The sequence below is a fragment of the Suncus etruscus genome, chromosome 20, assembly GCF_024139225.1.
Source record: "Suncus etruscus isolate mSunEtr1 chromosome 20, mSunEtr1.pri.cur, whole genome shotgun sequence".
Taxonomy (NCBI): Eukaryota; Metazoa; Chordata; class Mammalia; order Eulipotyphla; family Soricidae; genus Suncus; species Suncus etruscus.
Window position 1 is genome coordinate 34,052,978 of NC_064867.1, and position 20,602 is coordinate 34,073,579.

General features: G+C 52.6%; 1 protein-coding gene across 1 annotated transcript in view; it reads right to left on the reverse strand.

Annotated features, from left to right (window-relative positions):
* Positions 1-19,705, reverse strand: part of SLC6A1 (solute carrier family 6 member 1) — a 40,290-nt gene extending 20,585 nt beyond the window's left edge. The window contains exon 1 of the mRNA XM_049766282.1: positions 19,607-19,705. The gene's annotated coding sequence lies outside the window, so the exon portion shown is untranslated. The remainder of the gene's footprint in view (positions 1-19,606) is intronic.
* Between the last annotated feature and the right edge of the window lie 897 nt (positions 19,706-20,602).

A 20,602-nucleotide genomic window follows, 5' to 3' on the forward strand; every position in this document is an offset into this window, starting at 1 on the left:
TTCTGCCATTAGGAAAATATAATTCGTAAACATCTAGACAGTGAGTTGCAAATTGAGAAAACCAGGGGCTCAGCTGCTTGCAGAAGCCGCCTCTGATGCTCTTACTTGCAGGCAGAACATCACAGAACTGGGGTACCAGACAGCCATTTGCTCACCTGTCATCTCCCTCACTGCAAGGAAGTAGCTGGCAAAGATCATAGCATCACAGACCAAGATTGCCTGCCTCTCCCCCAACAGTCTACTTGGATTGTGGTGGCAGAGTGCATGCAGTGTGGGACAGGGTTCTGGGAACAGCAAACTTGTACCCACGTGTCCCTGATCCTCCCACCCCCAGCAGATCTGCCTGTGAGGGAACAGGCAGCAGGAGGAAGGACCCCCATCCACTTTGGTAAGATCTGGCTCTTCCTCATGGGAGTACATTCTGCAGTGCTCCCCCAATGCATCAAAAGCCCCCATGCCTTGAGCCCACCAAAGCTGTGTGCAAAGAAGTAAGGAGATCCCAGAGCACAGGGCATGGGCCTAGCAATCTGCATTCGCTCATGCTCCTTTCTTGCTTTCTCCACCCAGCAAGTAGTTCCTGAGTGGAGCACTGTTCTGGGTATAACACCCTGCTTCCTGCACCAAATCCAACATACATAAACAAGAAGATTCAGTTGGGGGCCTCTTTTGCATACAGACAAGGTCCCTGACCCAGCTAAGATATAATTAAGAGAAGAAATAGCACCGCCTATGGGATCTAGACTCCCCCAAGACCCTCCCTCTCCTTGCTCTGATGCTGCCTGAGTAAGACAGGGCCAAGGAGGAATGTGAAGCTCAGCCACAGGAAGTATTCCACTTGAAGGGACATTTGAGTGGAGGTTTGAAGGCTGAACAGGAGCTCATAAGGCTAAAGAAGAAGAAATACTCTTCTCCAGAGGAGTTTGAAGCTGGGCAGTTTGCCTGGGAAGGACTCTGGACACCAGGTCTGGACACACTTCAGGACCAACTCTACAGAGATGGGGTGGGGTGATCCTGTGATCAGGCCTATGTGGGAGAAGGTGGTTCCCTCAGACTCTAAGGACAGTGTTCAGGAGAAGTGGAGGCAGGAAGTAGTGAGCTCATTTTGATGAACCCAACTTCTCAAGATATGCATTCGGTGACCACGGGGGCAGAGCAAGCAGAAGGTGTGGGTATGTCAAACCCCGAGTGGGAGAAAGCCAAGAACACAAGCTCCTACATGGCCCTGGAGCTGCTTTGGTTTGGCCCAAACAAAAGTGACTTTCAGTTTGAATTAAGATCCCAAACAGTGACTTGCTGGGGGACAGGCTCACACGAGTGACAGCATGTTCAAAGGCCCTGAGTCAAGAAGGTGTGGGATTGTTTGAGCATCCACAAAGGCCAGCAGGACTGGGCCTCTGAGTCCAGGCCAGGAGTTCAGCCTTTATTTCTCAAGGTTGTTGGAGAGGTGTGGGGAAGACACTTAGATCTCCCTCCATTGGCCATACACGGCTTCCCAGAAAGGTTGTAGAGAAGACGTGAGGAGTCTAGCTAAGAGGCAGGCATTCAAAAGTGATAGCACAGTGGGTAGGGTGTTAGCCTTGCATGTGGCCAACCAGGGTTCAATCCCTAGCATCCCATATGGTCCCCTGAACCGCCAGTAGTGATTTCTAAGCTCAGAGCCAGGAGTAACCCCTGGTCACTGCTGCGTGTGGCCCCAAAACAAATAATCAACCAAACAAAAGAGAGCTAAGCATCCAGGAAGGAGGTAGGGTGAGTTGAGGAGGGCACCAATGGTAGAAGGGGTACATAAGGAGATACATAAGGGTCCTGCCCAGAACTATCCATTGACAGCCCAGCCTGGGACAGGGTAGCCTGGGGGAGACATTATGTGTTAGACTCCCCCTTTTTCACTGCATCATCACAGTTTTGAGAGGGGTCAGACCTAGGTAGAGACTAAAGGCCAGAACCGGAGTGTGAGGCCACCAATGCCCAGGACTAGAAATTGGAGTGGGAGTCTCTCTCAGCCTCTCAGCGTGGGAGCCAGAAGTGGGGGGCCCCCCCCCCCCGCACCTTCCCATGATGCTGTGCATGCATTGGCTTTGTTACGCTCTGGTTCTGCAATTATAGAAATTATAGAGCCTGGCTGCAGACGGCAATCACTCTCGCCTCGCTTTGCTTTCTTTGTGAAACTCTGCAGTTCAAGGGAAAAAAAAATTATTCATATCGGGTTTGGCTTCCTTCCAGGGGAAACAACATGTTTCTTATCATCACTTTGGGTGTGTGTGTGAGGGGTGGGGGAGGCAAGGTTCCAGCTATGGGACAAGTTTTCTCGGGCATTTGCCCAGACTTATCCGGGGAGAGGTTCTGACTTGGAGGCAGCACCTATGGTGCCCCTGGCATGGCACAGGTGTGGCAACATCTGGCTGCGTCCTGCCTCAGGGCTCCCTTGATAGTCTGATAGAGCAGGCTAGCCAGGGGTCTCTTTAAGGGAGTTTCAGATACTAGTGATTTGGGGTCTGGCCAAAGTAGACAACCTAGAAGTTTGTTAGAAATGTGTAAGGGTAGAAGTGGAGGGTGGAATGATAGTACAGTGGTTAAGGCATTTGCCTTGCACTTGGCCAACCTGAATCCAATTTCTGCCATCCCATATGCTCCCCCAAGTCTGCCAGGAGTAATTTCTGAGCATAGAGCCAGGAGTAATTCCTGAGTGCCACTGGATGTGGCCCAGCCCCCCAACAAAAAGGAATGCAGCGTGGGGACAGTGAGAGAGGTTAAGTAGAGAACACTTGCTTTGCACATGACTGGCCTGGGTTCCATTCTTAGCACTGCATACAGAGCTCTGCTGATCCCTGAACTCAGAACCAGGAGTAAGCTCTGAACACCTCCAGGTGTGATTCCTTTTTTTTTTTTTTTTTTGGTTTTTGGGCCACACCCGGCGGTGCTCAGGGGTTACTCCTGGCTGTCTGCTCAGAAATAGCTCCTGGCAGGCACGGGGGACCATATGGGACACCGGGATTCGAACCAACCACCTTTGGTCCTGAATCGGCTGCTTGCAAGGCAAACGCCGCTGTGCTATCTCTCCGGGCCCTCCAGGTGTGATTCCAAAAATAAAAACACATGCAAGAGAAGCCAGAGCGATATAGTAGAGTGGGGAGAGGATTTACTTTGCACAAGGCTGACCTGGATTGATCCCTGCATCTTATATGGTTCCCCGAGCCTTCCAGGAGTGATTCCTGAGCAGAAGTAAACCTTGAGCACCGCTGGGTGTGGCTTACCCCAAATAAAAACAAATAAACAAACCCCACAAAATGCATGCAGGAGAGGGACCGGAGCGGTGGCGCAAGCAGTAAGGTGTCTGCCTTGCCAGTGCTAGTCTAGGACAAATCGTGGTTCGAACCCCCGGTGTCCTCTTTGGTCCCCCAAGCCAGGAGTGATTTCTGAGCACATAGCCAGGGGTAACCCCTGAGCATCACCAGGTGTGGCCCCCAAATCAAAACAAAATAAAAAATGCATGCAGGAGAGAAGCCCTTGCTCTAGACTCCCCAGTGTACAAAGCTACATTTTCACAAAACCCCCTAAGAAGCAGGTACCCTCTCCCAAACCCCCACCTTCCCTTCTCCTACAGAGCTTGGTTCTAATCCCCATGTGACTTGGGCTACTTTTTTGTGCTTGTGGGATCTCAGTTCCTTCACCCAGAAACCTGGCCCTTCATCCTTTCCAGGAGGGTTGTGAAGCGGAAGGGAAGTCCAAAAGCGCAGACAGGGCTGAGAGTGGGCCTGCCACACAGGAAGTCCCTCAATAAATAGCAGCCTGGCTGGTCATTTAAAGAGATGAATAGCCAGGGACATGCTTTGTGATTGCAAATTGCAGCAGGAACGTGAGACGCGTCAAGGACAAGCTGAGCTGCCGATCCGTGAAGGTTAGTGGAGGGGCCAATGGTCCAGGTGGAGGTGGGGGGGCTTTGGGCCAAGGTCAAGATGAAGGGACCGATAGAGAAGGGGTTCAGAACTTAGAGGCCTGAGCTTGGTCTAGGCCAGGAGCAAGTTGCAGGCAAAATGAAAAGTGTGGGGGCCTTTGTAAATGGCAGCCCGGATCCAAGGGCCCTGGGCCAGTGAGGTTTTTAGGTCAGGTTGTGGCTAACTGGCTTCCTTCTGTATTCACACTCGCTCTCAGCCACACAGATAAACCTGGTTTAGGTAGGCAGATTATAAAGGAAGAAAATGGCCCAGAGAGGGCTGATGGCTGGCATCAAGTCACACAGCCTATGAATGCTATAGCCATCTCCCCTCCTCCTGACTCCTAGCCCATCATGCAGTCCTGAGAGATGAAAGTAGCCTTGCAGATTGACTCTCCTCTTCCCATCAACTGCCTCAACCTATTCACAGGCCAGTGCCCAGGAGTGACAGAAAGCCAGGTTAGAAATCTTGCTTGGTTGAGGGCCACATCTGCTGGTACTTGGGGACTCCTCCCAGCAGTGCTCAGGGACCAGAACTGGAATCCAGGACTGCTCTACTCAAAATCTGCTCAACCCACTGAGTGTCTCCCTGGGCCTGCAGGTCCTTGATCACCATGACACTCAGGTACATCCTTCCATCACAAGTCCTGTTCCCTGGGGCTCACAAGGAGACTGCCACAGCCTGAAACTAGCAGATCTAGCCCAGTGAGAGTTGGTACATCAAAGCCCCAGGGATTATTTGCCCCATTTTGTAGACGGTGGCACTGAGACTCAGAGAGATTTGGGAGCCTATCCGAGCTCTCAGGATCTCACTGTCTGTGGGTGACAGTCCAAGGTTCAACTCTGGGATTGGTCATGCCTACCTTCTGTGGCTGGCAGGGTCAGGAGGAGCCATGTATGCTCCATAGTCTTTTCTGTATATGGCCTCTGAGGGCCTGGAGGGCTGATTTTTTTGTTTGTTTGTTTTTATTTATTTATTTTATTTAACCAACTTTATTACATACATGATTGTATTTGGGTTTCAGTCATGTAAAGAACACCACCCATCACCAGTGCAACATTCCCATCACCAATGTCCCAAATCTCCCTCCTCCCCACCCAGAAGGCTGATTTGGGGGGCATCTTCAATAACAGAATTGTGACAACAGCAGACAGACCACCTCAACAACCAGAGAGAAAGCTCCGCTCCAGCCCCAGAAGCTATTGGAGGGGACCCAAGCTCAGGAGATGTCTCATTCAAGCTGCCGGCAGATCTGAGTAGTCACCAAGAAAGAGATGAACGGGAACGGCTCTGAGAGATGGGAGGCTGCCGAGTGGGCAGATTTGCCTAAATGCAGAGGGGGCTGCTCCCAAGACCTTATGCCCCCAACTCACTACGATTACACCCCATCTTACTGATGGGTAAACTGAGCCAGGGGGAAGTGAAAGTGATGAGCCAGGAATCTGTCTCCTAGCAAGGGGGCATGTGCATGCATACATGCGTGTGTGTGTGTGTGTGTGTGTGTGTGTGTGAGAGAGAGAGAGAGAGAGAGAGAGAGAGAGTGAGAGAGAAAGAGAGAGAGGAAGGGAAAGAGAGAGAACCAGAGTCAGATAGCTACTGTATGCATATTCTAATTACTCTATTCTCCTCTCTGTGGAGGTCTGACTCCAAAACCCCCAAATTCCAGCCTTGGGGTGATGAGAGTGGCCTTCCACCATGCTACAGGAACAATCTCTGCTGCTCCTTGCAGAGACACACAGAGGCACTGGCAGGCCAGCTGGTCCCATGAGCATGGGATAGAGTAGCAGGAGCCTGGGAGCCAACATGAGCCCAAGGGCCTGAGCTGAGCCACTTCCCAGGGCCCCCGGGCCAACGCATCAAGCACAGTGTGTGACAGTGAGGCCTCGGACACCCCAGTTTCATTCCACATCCAGCGTGGCCTGTGTGGGCAGCAGAAGGTACCTCACTATGCACAGCACATTTGCAGGCTTTCTAGAGGCTGTCAGGAATGAGTCAGGGACTCTGGAAGTCCAGAGTCAGATGACCATCCCACCGTGCACTTCTCCTCCCATGCCAAATTTCCTTCCCTGCACTGTCGGCCATGTTATCCCTTCTTTTCTCCATGGTTCAGTTTCCTTCTCTATCCTTTATGGACCATGTCTTTCCTTCCCATCCTCCTGTCCCTTGCGTCCTTCCTTCTGCAAGGCTCGGCTTAGACTCTGACTTACAGCCTCCTCCTTGGTTTGTTGGCACCAGCAGACCCCTGACATCTATTCTGGTCCCTCGTTGTCTTCCCCTTTGGGCAGTTTCAGGTCCAAGGGAGCAAATCTTAGCCCCACAACAATGCTGGAGAGCCAACGGCCATGCCAGCTATGTGTGGGGGGGTGAGGGTGCCAGTCAGGGTGAGGGTGCCAGTCTGGTCCAGAGGTCCAGAGGTGTCTGCCTGATCAAATCCCCAGCAACACATGGATTCCCCCCCCACCATACTGATGCATGCCAGTCCCCAATAACACAGTGTCTAAGCAGTGAAGCATTCTGGGGCCCTACCTAGCACTGAGACATCTAAACAGGGTGGATCTCCTGAACCCTGCCTGAGAGTGTCCCCCACCCCAAATGATGTTTAGTCCTGCTACTGCTAAATTCTTGCAAAGCTGGAGGTGGGTCACAGTAGCTGCCAGCCATAGCTGCTGAAGCCAATGGGCCCAAAGATAATATAAGCCTAAAGGTTGGGACCCCAGATCTATACAAGGTCAGAAAAGGGACAGTACCCATGGGGAGAGTGCTGCAGGGAAAGGCACCAGGAGGGATAGGTCTACTTATCTCCATCAGTAGCAGAGCAGGAGTGCAAGGGCAGACACAGACAGGGTCACCCCCAGAGCCCCATCAAGCTGCTTATGTTCCAGCTCAGACCCTGCATTGAACTGATTTGGAACCTGGGACTCAGGAAGTGAAACGGGCACCCAAGGTACTGGGCACTGGGGCATATGGATGCCATGATGGGCTCCTTACTGCTCCTTCTGGCCATAGAGGACACCAGCAGGGCAGGAGGGGGAGTCAGCTGGAATAGAGAAGGGCAAAAGCAGACAGAATTGAGAGAGAGAGAGAGAGAGAGAGAGAGAGAGAGAGAGAGAGAGAGAGAGATGTCCACCATAATAAGAGACTACCTGTGTTGAAATCATTTCCCTCCTCTTTCACAGGCTGTTTTGGAAGTCTCTCCTTCAGGAAAGGGGCGTACACCACTCAGAACACTAATGTAGGTGCAGAAAGAAGGTGACAAGCTGCACAAAACCTCAGTGGGCTGGTGTGGGCAGAGCGCCCAGCTTCTAGGACAGTACAATGTGTTCTGTACACCCCAATTCACGTAGGGATCAGGAGTCCCCATGCATGAAGCAGTCATAGGCTTGAGAAAGACATATGGCTACTCTGGACAAGTCTGGAAGGAAAAGCCAGGACTGAAGAGTGAAGAAAAATGGAGCAACACAGAGGTAGGGTGAGGAAGAGGGATGCTTGGAGGAGGCAAGAGACAAAGGAGGAAATGAGGGGCAAAGTGAAATTGAATTGGAAAGAAGGAGAAAAGGAGGAAAAGAAGGAAGGAAAGAAGGAATGAGGGAGGGAAGGTAAAAAAGAAGGTAGGTGAGAGGAAGGAAAGAATGAAGGTAGGAAGGAGGGTGAAGAAGGAATGGGAGAGGGGAGGGAAGTGGGGGGAGACAGAGAGGAGGGATTGGAGGATGATGGGATGAAGATAAGGAGAGAAGGAAAAAGGATGAGGAGAGGAGGAAGGAGCAGAGGAGGTAGGATAAGCAGAAGAGGAAGAATGGAGAATGAAAGGAGGGAAGAATGAGTGGAGGGAGGATAAGCAGAAAAGGGAAGAAGAAGGAAGGAGAAGGAAGAGGAGAGGAGAGAAAGAGGTAGGATAAACAAAGGAGGAAGGAGGGAGGAGGAGGAAGGTGAACAGAGGAAAGAGAAGAGAGGTTGAGTAGAGAAGAGGAAGGAGGGAGGAGGGAGGGGAACACAGGGAGGAGAGAAGGAGGTGGATTAGAGAAGGGACTATGCTGCTCCTTTCAGTGATCCTGAGATTCTCTCTTGGTCCAGAAGAACACTATGGGATTACATTTATATGTCAGCAATGAGAATCCGGAGGCTGGGGGAGTCCAAGCTGGAGATAGATTGGAGCCCGGACACTTGTCCCCTGACCCCCATAGTGGAGGGTGGCTGCATTTGCTTTGAGTCAACCTGAGGACTACTGCCCCTCCTGAGAAGGTCCTCCACTCCTCACTTTGCTGAGGACCTTGGGGGACCACAGGAGAAGGCTGAGTCTGGGGGGGAGCCTGTGACTCAGGTTCTGTGCCCTATCTTTGGCCAGTGGGGGTTCTCACCTCTGAGCAGACCAGAAGGAGTCGCTGGAGTCCGGAGTGGGAAGGAAGGGGCAGGACGTCTATGTGGGAACTAGCTGGATCCAAGCAAACACGACCAGGGGTATGAATGGGATACAAGTGCTTCCCTCTTCAGCACTCCCAGGCTGGGTCAACCTGTCCAGACCAAACCCCAAAGATCTCAGGTCACAGGATCAAAGATCAAAGGTCACAGGAAGAAGGAGCAAGGACCACAAACAGAACTCCTGAAGGCCACTGAACCCACAAACCCTAATATGCAGAGAGTGATGCTTTCTCAGGATGTGGAAATGCTCATTTTGGGAAGAGTCCCCCATTCATACCAGGCCGTGCCAGAATGATCATCCTGTCCCCCACCTGCCCAGCCTCATGGACTCCCCTTTTCTTGTCTGAGTCCTCCTGTTCTACCTGGTACCAATGCAGTTCCTGGGACTGGAGAAGAGACATGTCTTCTGGGATGAGGTCTTCTTCCTCTTCCCAGAGGGATGGACCTCACAGCTGGACTCGTGTGTCAGGGGAAGAATTTTTAAGCCTCATGCTTAGCAAAGCCCTTTCAGAGCATGACTTGGGCAGTGAAGCTATGAACAAACGTGTGGGCCAGAGCTCAACCCTACAGGTCACCCACATGTACTGGGGCCTCCTGACATGATGACTAGGGATTGTGGCGGAGAAAAGATTTGGCATGAGGTTCAGGGCAAGTGTGGGGTCCTGAGCTAATTATCCAGGGCCTACTTGTGCTTATGAGTCAATTCTGAGTACCCCCAAGGTCTGGGCTCCCCGAAAATAAAGGGGAAACATAGATGAATAAGTTATGCTTTGGGCATCACAGCTTTATATTTAGAAAACAATCAATTCTACTGTTGTCTATTGGGGCATGGCTCTAGGTTGAGAGAAGAAGAAAAAAGAGGATGGTATTTTCATGGTGGTCTCAGGGTGGACCAGGAGGTTCCAATACTTCCCATGAGTGAGAGCTGGTTTTATATTTTATTTTTGGGGGGGGAGGCACACCTGGCAATGTTCAGGGGTTGCTCCTGGCTCTGCACTCAGGAATTACTTCTGGTAGTGCTCGGGGACCATATGGGATGCCAGGGATAGAATATGGGTTAGTTGCTTGCAATGCAAGTGCCCTCCTCATATATTATTGCTCAGGGCCCCTGAGTTGTTTATATTTTTCAGAGCCTCTCAGGTGTGCTCACCCAGTCTATGCATCTGTCATTCCTTTTGCTCCCCAAGGAAGCTTTAGGGGTGTAGGATCAATAGTATAGGGGATTGAATATTTGCCTTGTACGCAGCTGACCTGGATTTGAGCCGAGTTTGGGTAGGTAAATTGTTGGATTACTGGTCCTACCCTAATCAAGTCATTCTCCACCCTAAGGTGTAATCTAGTGTGATCTGGTTTATTGGAATTATTCCCTCCTTGGTATTCCTCTCCCACCCTAGGGGTGGGGCCTGATTCTTGTCAATAAAAGCAGGGGTCCAAGGAAGGCAGGCGCTCATTCTTCGGTCTTCCTCCACTAAATTGCTTTCCTTCTTAGGAGCTGAAGGCTTCTGTGATGGAATTCTTTGCTTCAGTGCTGGATTTCCTGAACTCCTTCTTGTACCTTTTCATTGTATGGATTATTTCCTGCATCAGCATTTGCTTCCAGACCCATATCTCACCAGATCCTCATTTCGGAGCGTGGGGCTCTGACATGCCAGAGTTGCTTCTAGCTCTTTAGAAGGTTACTAGGAGAACTAACAGGGTAATGACGGAATGGGGTGAACACAGAGGCTGGGATAACATACTCTTGTTCCCTGGTAGAAATTATAATGAGTTACCTGAATCACACTAGTAGTATTGTTTGCCCTTTAGAGAGTGAGGAGGGATGGGCAGCCACTCTGGGTAGAATGTCACAGTTATCTTAACCTATAGGTAATCAATATGAGGGACAAGCAGTGCCACTGGGACAGGCTGCTGAAATCCAAATCACAGCACACACCGTTCATTAAACATTATTGCAAAGCAGATATGTGCAGGAATCCTGCCATCAGCTCCACGCTTCAACCCCCTGTGAAATGTCACTGTCTTTAACTACTGAAAGAGCCTCTAGGTACCTTTCGAGCCTGCCCATCCGGCCCCTAGCAGCTGCAGCAGCAGACCAAGCTGCCCTCCCTTTGAGGGGGTGTCCAGGGAGCCCCTCACGGTGGGGGGTGAATCTGCTCAGACAGGTTTGCAGAAACCACAAAATGGTGGCTTGCCTCCCGGCTATACCAGGCTCCCTGCCCACTGCCATTGCTTCGGAATCAAGCCCAGGCCTGAGCCCTGAGCCCAGCTTTCTGCTGGGCTTTCTGCTTCCTGAAAGGAACCTGAGATTGTCTGCCAGCTCAGATCCCCTCTCTGCCAGAATTCAAATGAGGCACTTTGGGGTTTCTCGTAGTGTTAACCCCAAGCTCTCTGATCCCCAAGGAGGGGGAATAAATCTCCCCCACCAGCTGTGCTTGAGAGAACTCATTTTGCTGAAATGCTGGCAGCGAGGGGCAACAATGCTCCCACAGAGAAGACACAGTTTCCCCTGGGGGGGCTATGCCTGGAATCTGGGAGCTCACTGACTTCCAGGTCCCTCGGTCCCACTTTCCAAAGGCACAATATTGATGCATATTTTCAGTGAACGGGACTATTCATTTGATCGACTGCTCTTCCCTAGCCTGAAATTAAGAGTCTGTTATTTCTCTTGCCTGTCTCTTTTGAGCCAGACCCACTCTGACACACAAATTCCAAGCTGACACAAGGCTGGGAAGGGACCAACTCCTTGGACACTCCTGCTTGATTAGTGGCCATTGTGGCTGTGAATCATCTCTGCCCGGGTGCTGAAGACTTTCCCTTGCAGCTTTCCCAGGAGGCTGATCTGGTTGGCTTCCTTGAGGCTCAGAAAGATGAGGGAACCTGACCAGCTAGCACCATCCAGCCAGGAAGGCAGAAGGGAGGCAGCAATTATGCCCCTCAGGTTGATATTTACAGTTACCTGCTGAACTATCACCCCGTCTCTCTGTTCCTCTAAGTGAGGGGTTATTGTTTCCTACCCCAGCCCTACCTAAGCTGAGGGAGTCAGTCTGCAAATCTGCAAGTCCAGCTACACCCTGATAGTCTGCAAGTCCAGCTACACCCTGATTGTGCACCCTGGGGATGGGGGAAGTGGATTCCTCTGTCCCAGACAGATCCCTCTGTCCCTGACCATCTCCAGAAGTGCAGGAAGGAGGATTACCTATGACAGAGTCCAATGGCAGGCCCTGTCACTGATTCCGCTTGCCACCCTCAGCCTGCTTTCCCTGGGAAGCTCAGGCCCCAGATACAGTCCCCCTGTGCATGCTGCTCCCGAATCAGCATTCAGCACACATCACTCTGCCTTGTGCAACGCCATTATCTCCCGAGGACACAGGCTCCGTCGTCACGGCAACCAGCGTCCTTCCACCAACTCTGGTGAATAATTTCTCAGCAGCGGGGCCGGGCTGACGTGGGGCAGCGAGTGAGCACTGGCATAGGGGAGGAGCTCTGGGTCTGGGTCCTAGCACCCTGCCCCGAGTGCCTCAGTTTACCCACCTGAATCCCAGCCCGATCTGAAATGAGTGGGTTTTCTTGACTTTCTCTGGCTCAATCTCTCTCTCCCTCCCTCATCTCGCACCCCCAAGAGATGGTACTCGAGGGCCAGGACTCAGGTGGCTGGGCCGGGAGCTTCTGCAGATGGACCAGGGGTTGGAGGGGTACTTTGAATTCACAAGATCTAGAAGCTTCCTTTGGGGAACTCTGTCCTCATACTAAATTGCCTCTGAAAGGGACTTTCAGACAGGGGAGGGATATATAGGGCCCCTGGGTTCAGGGCTTGAATAAATTAGGGAACCCAGCCCCATTATAGCTTGCTGGCATCCAATTACAGGTGTGCCAACAGGGATTCAGAGACAGCAATGTGGATGCCCAAGGTCACAAGCCCAAGGGGATGTCTGGCTGTCCCCAAAACCAGTAGTTGTGGGTGGTTTAGAGCCCCCTTCCCTCAGCACACACCACCCTCAACTATTCACTCCCCATAACTTCTCACTGCCAGGGGCCACACTATCATCAACAGAGGAGGCACACTTGCTAGGTACTGGCCACCAGCTGACATGATCTACTATTAAGGGCTTAAACTGGGGATCCTGTACCCCTCAAAGACCTGAAACAATAGAGGAGCGAGTCCAGGACCTAGATCCAAGCCTGGCATACAGCAGGGCTGCGAGTCTCACAGGCTGGTCCTCATGTGGTGGTCATGAAGACCCCCAAAGCCTTGGGGCTAGCAGCTCCAAAGAGCCACTGCTGGCCCCTCTGGAGAGGGGGGTGTCCTGCCTGGCTCCAGAACTGGGCATGGGGGTCTGAGTTGGTGCAGCCAAATGACCTGGCATTGCGGCTGGGCCACCGCCAGCCTGAGACGTGCTGAAGTCCTCTGGGGCTGGCGTTTCATTACATACCCACAGCATAATTACCTGCCACATCTGCTCTGGCATAAGAGGTGTTCGTTGCCCTGTACACAAAGGCACTCGTCGTGCCGGTCATTAGTCTCAGGGAGGCCATTCTGGGGGAACAGGAGAGGAAGTGGGGGTGTGCAGTGCCCCTTCTCCTGCTTGGATCGCAGCCCCAGGAGCCTCCTGGCCAGGGTCTGCATCTCTCTCTGCACTGAGAAAATGAAGTTCTCCAAGGCAGTCCTTCCAGGCAGGACAATTGGTGGCTCCCATTTTTTCCCAGGCTGGCCGGACTAGGTCCTCTGGTTCTGCATGTCTTCCCCTACCAGAACCACCTTGGGTAACCAAGTGTACCTCTGGGCATCAGTTTCTTTGGAGAGGTTCCTGTGCTGCCTGCCACATGTGACACGCAGAGCTCAGAATGGCTGGTCTGTGCCCGCAGGTTGGGCAGCACCTGGCTGGGCAAACTATCAACACACACACACACACACACACACACACACACACACACACACACACACACACACACACCCAGCTCCACACATCAGACATACATCAGGTTCAGGATGAATCCTGGTCTCTGTTCCTGTTATATGTTCCCTGACCCTTGGCCCTAGTCCCTAATTCCTGGTCCTCGTTCTCTTTCCCCTGTTCCCTGGTCCCTAACCCTTGGCCCCAAGCCCACTTGTTCATTCTCTAACTGCAGGCAGCAGGAGATCTGGTGGTGGGACCAGTGCACAAGGGGGATCTGGGGGTCTGTGTCTAATACCATTTGCATGCACAGAAACTGGGTTCAAACTCGACTATGCCCCCCAGCGAGTGAGTCCCCAACTCAGGGTTTTGCACACATGACTGAGCACTGCGCTGACAGCCCCAATCCTGTGAACTCAGGCCTGTACCCAGAACACCCCCATACTTGGTGGACTTTGGTGTTGGCGTGGTCACTTAATCCAGGGACCTAGGAAACTCTCAGGTCCTCTGTCCCCTTAGCACTTCAAAAGATGATACTTGCAAACCCTTCAGCAGAACAATGGCTAGAGGGCAGAAAGGAGGTGAGGAGTGCCAGGTGGAGGGGATCTTGTTCCCCCAAAGCCTACCCATTGATTCTCTCCTACAACTGGACACGACTTAGAATGACAAAGCCCCTCCAGAGGGGCCAGAAACACCTAGGCTGAGTCTCTACCACTCTTGACTTACCTGAGTAGGCCACAGACCCTTCCCACAACCTCAGGAGGAACCACAAGTGCATTGGCTCTAACCCATCTAGATTAGCACATGCCTGTGAGTTCTGCTGTCCCCAAGGCTAGACACTGCCCCTTGTCCCATCCCCAGCACAAGTAGACTAGAGCTCTGCCTAACAATGTGGCAATGAAAAGGTCTGGTCTGTGCTTCGGGGAGGTTGGACATGATACCTATTCTCTGCTCCTAAAATCTCCACAACTTCAATGCTGACCCCCCACATCTTCCCCACACTCTGCCCATCACAGACCTGGCCAGCTGGCTCCTACTCGAAAGGCTCCACAGAGAACTAGGATCCAAGATTTGCAAAGCTGAGTCCCAGGGACCACGGAGGAATGTCCGGTGGGATATCAATTTTCCCATCCAAAAGATAAATGTGTTGATGATTGAATAGTAATATCATGTCCACATGGGTCTCCCAGCATGGCGGTCGACTTTAGGGGATGAGATCCTTGGTGAAATTCTACACAAACGTGTAAATGCATGTTGCATGTTCAAAGTGCTTGTTTACATGTGTGCTTGCATGTACGTGGTCAGTGGATGTGTGTGCATGTATGTGAGCCCATGTGTACATGGTACATATATAGGAATGTCTCCATGCGTATATAATAGTTCTCACCAGATTTGCCACACACTGTTCGGGTCTTCTCTTTGAGAAAATGAGTTTGAAAGAGGGGAAAAAGTATCTGATTGTTTGAAGAGACCTGTTCCCCTGGCTAGCGGGGCCCTGTTTCCCACGCCTGGATCACTTCCCACAGATCAAGAGAAGAAACATCCATAGGGGCTCCCCCCCAAAAAAACTGTAAAGTCAATTTGGATGCCCAGGAGAGAGAAACAGACCCAGAACAGTCTCAGTAATACTGAGATGCTGAGAGTGAAAGTCAGCGCACATAGCCGGCCGCACTCCACAGCAATGAGGCCAGGCGAGCCACCTGCTGACCCTGTTTCTGCCTCTCAGGCCATCTTTGACCTTCAAAGGCCCTTGGCCTACAGCTCTGCTTGCTCAGGAGCTGGAGTGTGGCACCACACAGCTGAGAGATGGGCAGGCTTGGGGGCCCGCGGCTGAGGCTGCTGCCAACTCCTGCCTCCACCAGCCACCTCTGTGTCCTTCGTCCCACCGAGGCCTGCAAGTGGGGGGTCTCTTTCATGGTTCAAATCCCAGGCCCCCTGATGTGGCCCTTTCCACCCAGTTTACTAACCCCTTCTGCCCTCGCTCTCCAACCACCTCAGCCTATGGATCGCAAGATCCTTGTAATTTCCAATTTGTGAGAAATATAAAAATAGAAGGCCATTCGCCGCAGGCGACTCGCATCAAATCGGATGCCACTCTAGGTCATGTCAGATCATGGTAAACGGAACTGATGTTTCCGGCGGCCACTCCTGCGACTCCCAGTGCAGTGACAGCATGAGGAGATGCTGGGGGAGGCAGGCGGCCACCTGAGAATCAGGGTCACGTGGCTGGTTGCACAACATTCATACTCAGGGATGATGAGGGTCCAAATGAATAAGGCATTAGGGCTGGAGTGTAACACAGGGGGTAGTATGCTTGCCTTGCACATGGTCACCCCAGGTTCCATCATCGGCATTCCAGAGGGTCCCCAAGCACAGCCAGGCCAGGAATGATTTCTGAGTGCAAACGGAGGAGCAACCCCTGAGCATTGCCAGGTGCGCCCCAATACAAAACAAAAACCAACACAAAATAAAATATAAATGAATGGGGCATGCGGGCATGGAGGGCCTTGGACCACTAATCTCCCATCTGCAACTTGGCAGATGAGGGACTGTGCACACAAAGGCAACCCTCTGCCTCAGTTTCCCTCATCTCACTACCAGCAGCAAAGTTAAGAAGCTAGACTGGATGGAAATGAGCTTCCAAGGCTCAGCTCCTCCAATGGACAGCAAGGCAAGGACTGCTGTAAGACAGTGTGACGCATTGGGCCAACTCCAGGGCTGTAGATGTGACACAAGGGTCCTACAGTGACCACCTCGTCTCCCTCTTTTTCTTCTCCTCACCTGTTCAAGGACAGACTGGTGACAGGTTTCCTAAGCTCTGGCACAAATACAACAGAATCATATGAGCAAAACACCCTGGCTCTATAATCGCTTCTTATTGCCGCGTTGATAAGAGCATCCTGGGAACAATATTTAGTGTTCCTACTCCTTCTGTTTAACATAGTCAAAGTCTGCTGAAATCTCACAGTTTGTCTTCACACCTACCATCTATGCCAGGCAACCCTCATCTCTGCCACCAGCTGCCTTCCTGTTGATTCGTCTACCCCCCAGTCCCTAACCCTAGCCCTTGAGGTCTTCGGGTGAACTTGGAAAGGCAGGTTCTGGGGGGTAGGGTGCAGAGAGAGAACTCCAGAGGTTGATACATATTTTGCATATAGGAAACCCTGGTACCATCCCCAGGGCTGCATATGATCACCGAACGGATTACTACCATCACCAGGCGTGACCCAAAAACTAAAACCATAAAGACAAGTGCTAGATGTTTATCTAGTGCATGAAGGAATATTTCCTGGGATCCATAATTTCGGGGCTCTGAGCTTTTCCCCCTCTCACGTGCTCTGGTACTTCCACCTCCCAATGACCTTCAGAGAAGGGACAAAATGGATTACTGGACTCCTTGGGGGAGCCTATGGAGGAGTGCCACAGGCCAGGCTTATCTGACTGTAAGGGGTCCCCAATGTTTTCTGTAACCAGAGGCAGTTTCAAGGTCATTGTTCTCTGCCCACCGCACTCTGGCCAGAACTTGATTCCGGGAAAACAAAATTATTCTGAAGCCTGCAAATTATCTTCCTTCCTGTTTTGGGTGTGAAGCAATTCAGGGGCTCTCCCTGTTTCATATGCTTACATAGGAGGGGAGGGCATTTGGCACACAGCAGGCTGAAGAAGATCCATGGACACAAAGGGATCATGGGAAGGGCTCCTGCTTCTAAGAACAAAGACATGGACTTTGGGGTGCAGATGGGCTTTGAAAAATGGAGGGCAAGACTTTGTCAACTGTGACTGGCACTTGGCCTGGGTCATGCTTACACCCGAATGAGAGGCTGTGAGGACAAATCTGATTTTCAGATTTACATGGATGGCCAGGCGCACCTCATCAGTGGTTGACATGTGTGGGAAGGGTAGAATGACCAGAGGTTTTTCACTCCACTATCTGTCAATCCCTCCAACTCATCTCTCTGTGGGCATAAACATGGAGTAGTGTTTGGGCCTGGGCATCATAAGGGCAGGTTTGCTGGGCCGCACTAGACGTTCTGGCTCTGTGACCTTGGTCAAGGTCCTGTCTTCTCTGCTCTGCAATCCACGGCCCCAAATCAGGGAGCAGGATGGCACCTGTGGGGCAGGGTGATGGGCACAAATGATAAAACAGGCACACGGGCACTTTTCAGTGCTCCCTTCTTCCCATGGGGTGACAACTTGCCCAAGGTCACCTGGCCAGAAAATGTCAGCGGGCTCCCCAGCTGATGCCAAGTCTTCAAGGCTCATCCAGTGTGTTTTCAGTGGGCACCTGTCTCAGTGGTAGGGACGAGCTCGCTGTTCCCTTGAAGGGGGCTGAAGAGAGTCGTCCTGGTCCCCAAAGCAGTCCCCATGCCGGGCACCGGCCAAAACAGATTCCAAGCAGAGCCAGAGAGAGAGGACAGTGGGGCAGGGCTCCTGCCTTGCATATGGCGGATCTAGATTCCATCCGTGGCATTCCATCTAGTCCCCTGAACACTGCCTTAGGGAAGATCCCTAAGTATAGAGCCAGGAGTAACTTCTAAGCACTGTTGGGTTGTGGCACCCAAAACAAAATAACAACAGATTCTGAATATCTGTAGCTCCCAATTCTGGGCAAATAGAACGGTGGACGGGGACAGACAGTGCCCGCCTCCCCTTCTCATCACTTCCACTTTGCTGTCTCTGGAAGCCCCATCGTAAGTTCTATTTGGGGGGTGTTGCCCAAGCTCACTACACCCCCCAATCATGGAATCAAGGGTTCTGAGGAGGGGAGTGAGGGTCCGCTATCCCCACTAACTCACTTTCTCCCTCATGATTGGCTCACCCCAATGCCTGACCAGACAAGCCAGGCTGTGTCCCACTCTGCCCTGGGCACTCCTCGCCCTCCCGGGCTTGGCTGCTGAGAGAGAAGGCTTCCTTTGTTCCCAGCCTGCCTGGCGATTTATTTCTGAGGCTTGAGGGAGGCCATTTTTCTGGGGCTGCTTGGGGTGTGTGTGGGGGAGGTCCCTCCAGCTGAGAGCAAGAGCAGGCCCTCCTTTCTTCCATGCCAGGAGGAGGGTAACCTGGGCTCAGATGGGGACCAGGGTGGGAAGACTGAGTCAGGAGAGTGAGTGAGCTCAGGCAAAATGCCTGGGGATCCTGCAAGACCCCTCTATTCCAGAACTTGGAGTTAGGGTGACCCTTTCTCTACCCCAGGTCCTCATGAATTGATTTCCCCAAAGTTCCCAAGGCGATCCTTTTAGTGGCCAATAACCCCTTTTCCTGTAGGCATCCACATCTTGTGTCAGTAAAAGGAAGGGCGGCCCTGAAGTTCAATCTCAAAGCTACCAGATTTTTGGGGGTGGGGGGGGTCACCAAGCTCAGTTCCCTCTGCCTCCAGTGCCTAGTTTTTCATGGGTTGAGTTCTCTGAATGAGGAAAGCAGGCAGTTCCAGCCCCGGTGGGAGTTTTTTCTTATTTGTTTGTTTGTTGTCTTTAATCTAATTTTCTTTTTGGGGTTCACGTCTATTTTAAGATTAGATTAGGGCCTCACTTCGTGTGTGTGTGTGTGTGTGTGTGTGTGTGTGTGTGTGTGTGTGTGTGTGTGTATGAGGGGGGCAGTTGTGGAGAAGAAGCCACTCTACCAGAGGTCTGTGGGTGCCATGACACACGGACACATGGAGAGGGAGGTTTTGAGGAATGGGGACAGCTCTGGTGGGGGGCAGGATGGCCCCTTCTTTTACCCCTTATTTCCAGGAAAGGAGGAAAGCTCCCCCTCTCTTTGGAGGTAGGGAGAAAGAGAAGGAAGCTGCACGAACCTAACGGAACTGCATGTCATATGTCCGCCAACCTTCCCCAAGAGCTTGGGACACTGCCTGGTGGGGTGAGGGCCCCCATACCCAATTAGCCAGTCCCCCACCCCACTCTAGCTCTTGGCAAAGCCTTGCTGGGCACAGCTAACTCTGCGCACACACAATCTGCAAATGCTTTTCGCCCCCTTTCCTCCAGATCCCTGCCACCTACGGGGGGGGGGGCACTGACCTGGGGGACTCCTAGACGGCCAGATGGGCAGACTCCAGAGCCAACTGGGGTCCCCGGGGTCCCCGAAGCTAGGAATGCACTTAAGATTCGCTTGTGCTTTGGTCTTACTCTTTCCCCCCACCCCAACCCCAGGGACCTGGCCAGGGCGCATTCACGTCGACGATGGCTGGGATGCCCAGGGTCCTGAATCCTGCATGCCACCTCTGGAGATGGAGAGTTGGGGTGTCCGCCCCCCACCCTCCAAGCTCTCCAGAACCACTGGGGGGATTCAGGACACCGGGGGACCCTCCAAGGGGGCCGTCCTGGGTGCCCACGTCCCGCGCTTCGACGCCTGGTGCCCACTCCCTACCTGTGGCCCCAGGCGACGCACCCCTAGGTGGGCTCCGTGCCAGGGCGCACCGGCCTGTGCGCTCCCTGCCCTGCTGCGCGGCTCTTGCAGCTCGCCCGCAACCTCGCTGCTCGCTCGCTCGATCTTCCGAGGGCGGGCAGGGACCGTGGGCACCGGGAGAGGGGGTGGGAGGCGGGTCCCGAGCCAAGGCCAACCCCTCTGGGTGGGCCTTCGTGCGCCCCGCCTCGCCAGGCTGCCAGCGCGCAGCTTCCCTGCCAAGTTCCCCTTCTTGCCTCCCCTCCTTCCTGGCTCGCTCTCCCCTTTTCCATCTCCCCTTTTCTCCTCTCTCCATCTCCCCTCTTTCCCCCCACCATTTCCCTTTTTTCTTCCTTCTCCATTTCCCCTTTTCTTTCTTCTCCATCTCTCCCTTTCCCTCCTCTCCAGCTTCCTTTTTCTCCCCTCTCCATCTCCCTTTCTCTCCCCTCTCCATCTCTCCCTTCTCCCCTCTCCATCTTCCTTTTGCTCTCCTCTCCATCTCCCCCTCTTCTCCCCTCTCTATTTCCCCTTTTCTCCCCTCTCTATCTCCCCTCCTATCCCCTCTCCATCTTCCCTTTGCTTCCCTCTCCATCTCCCCCTTTTCTCCCCTCTCCATCTCCTCTTTGTTCCCCTCTCCATCTCTCCTTTTCCATCTCCCCTTTTCTACCCTCTTTATCTCCCCTTTTCTCCCTTTTCCATCTCCCCCTTTCTCCCCTCTCCATTTCCCCTTTTCTCCTCTCGCCTCCCTCCATCTCCCACCTCTGTCCCCTGCCCAGTTATAGGCCTTATGCTCTCTGTTCTTTCATCTTTACTTTTCTCTTTGCACCCTTTCTGGGCCCCCCCTCCAGCTTTCTTTCTCTGGGCCCCTCTTTCTTCATCTCCTACAATGGAGACCCCAAGAGTGAGGTGGGGAGAAGCTCCGGCTGTCCTTTCCCTAGGTAGTCAGACAGTGTGAAAGCAATGTAGAAGGCACTCCTTACT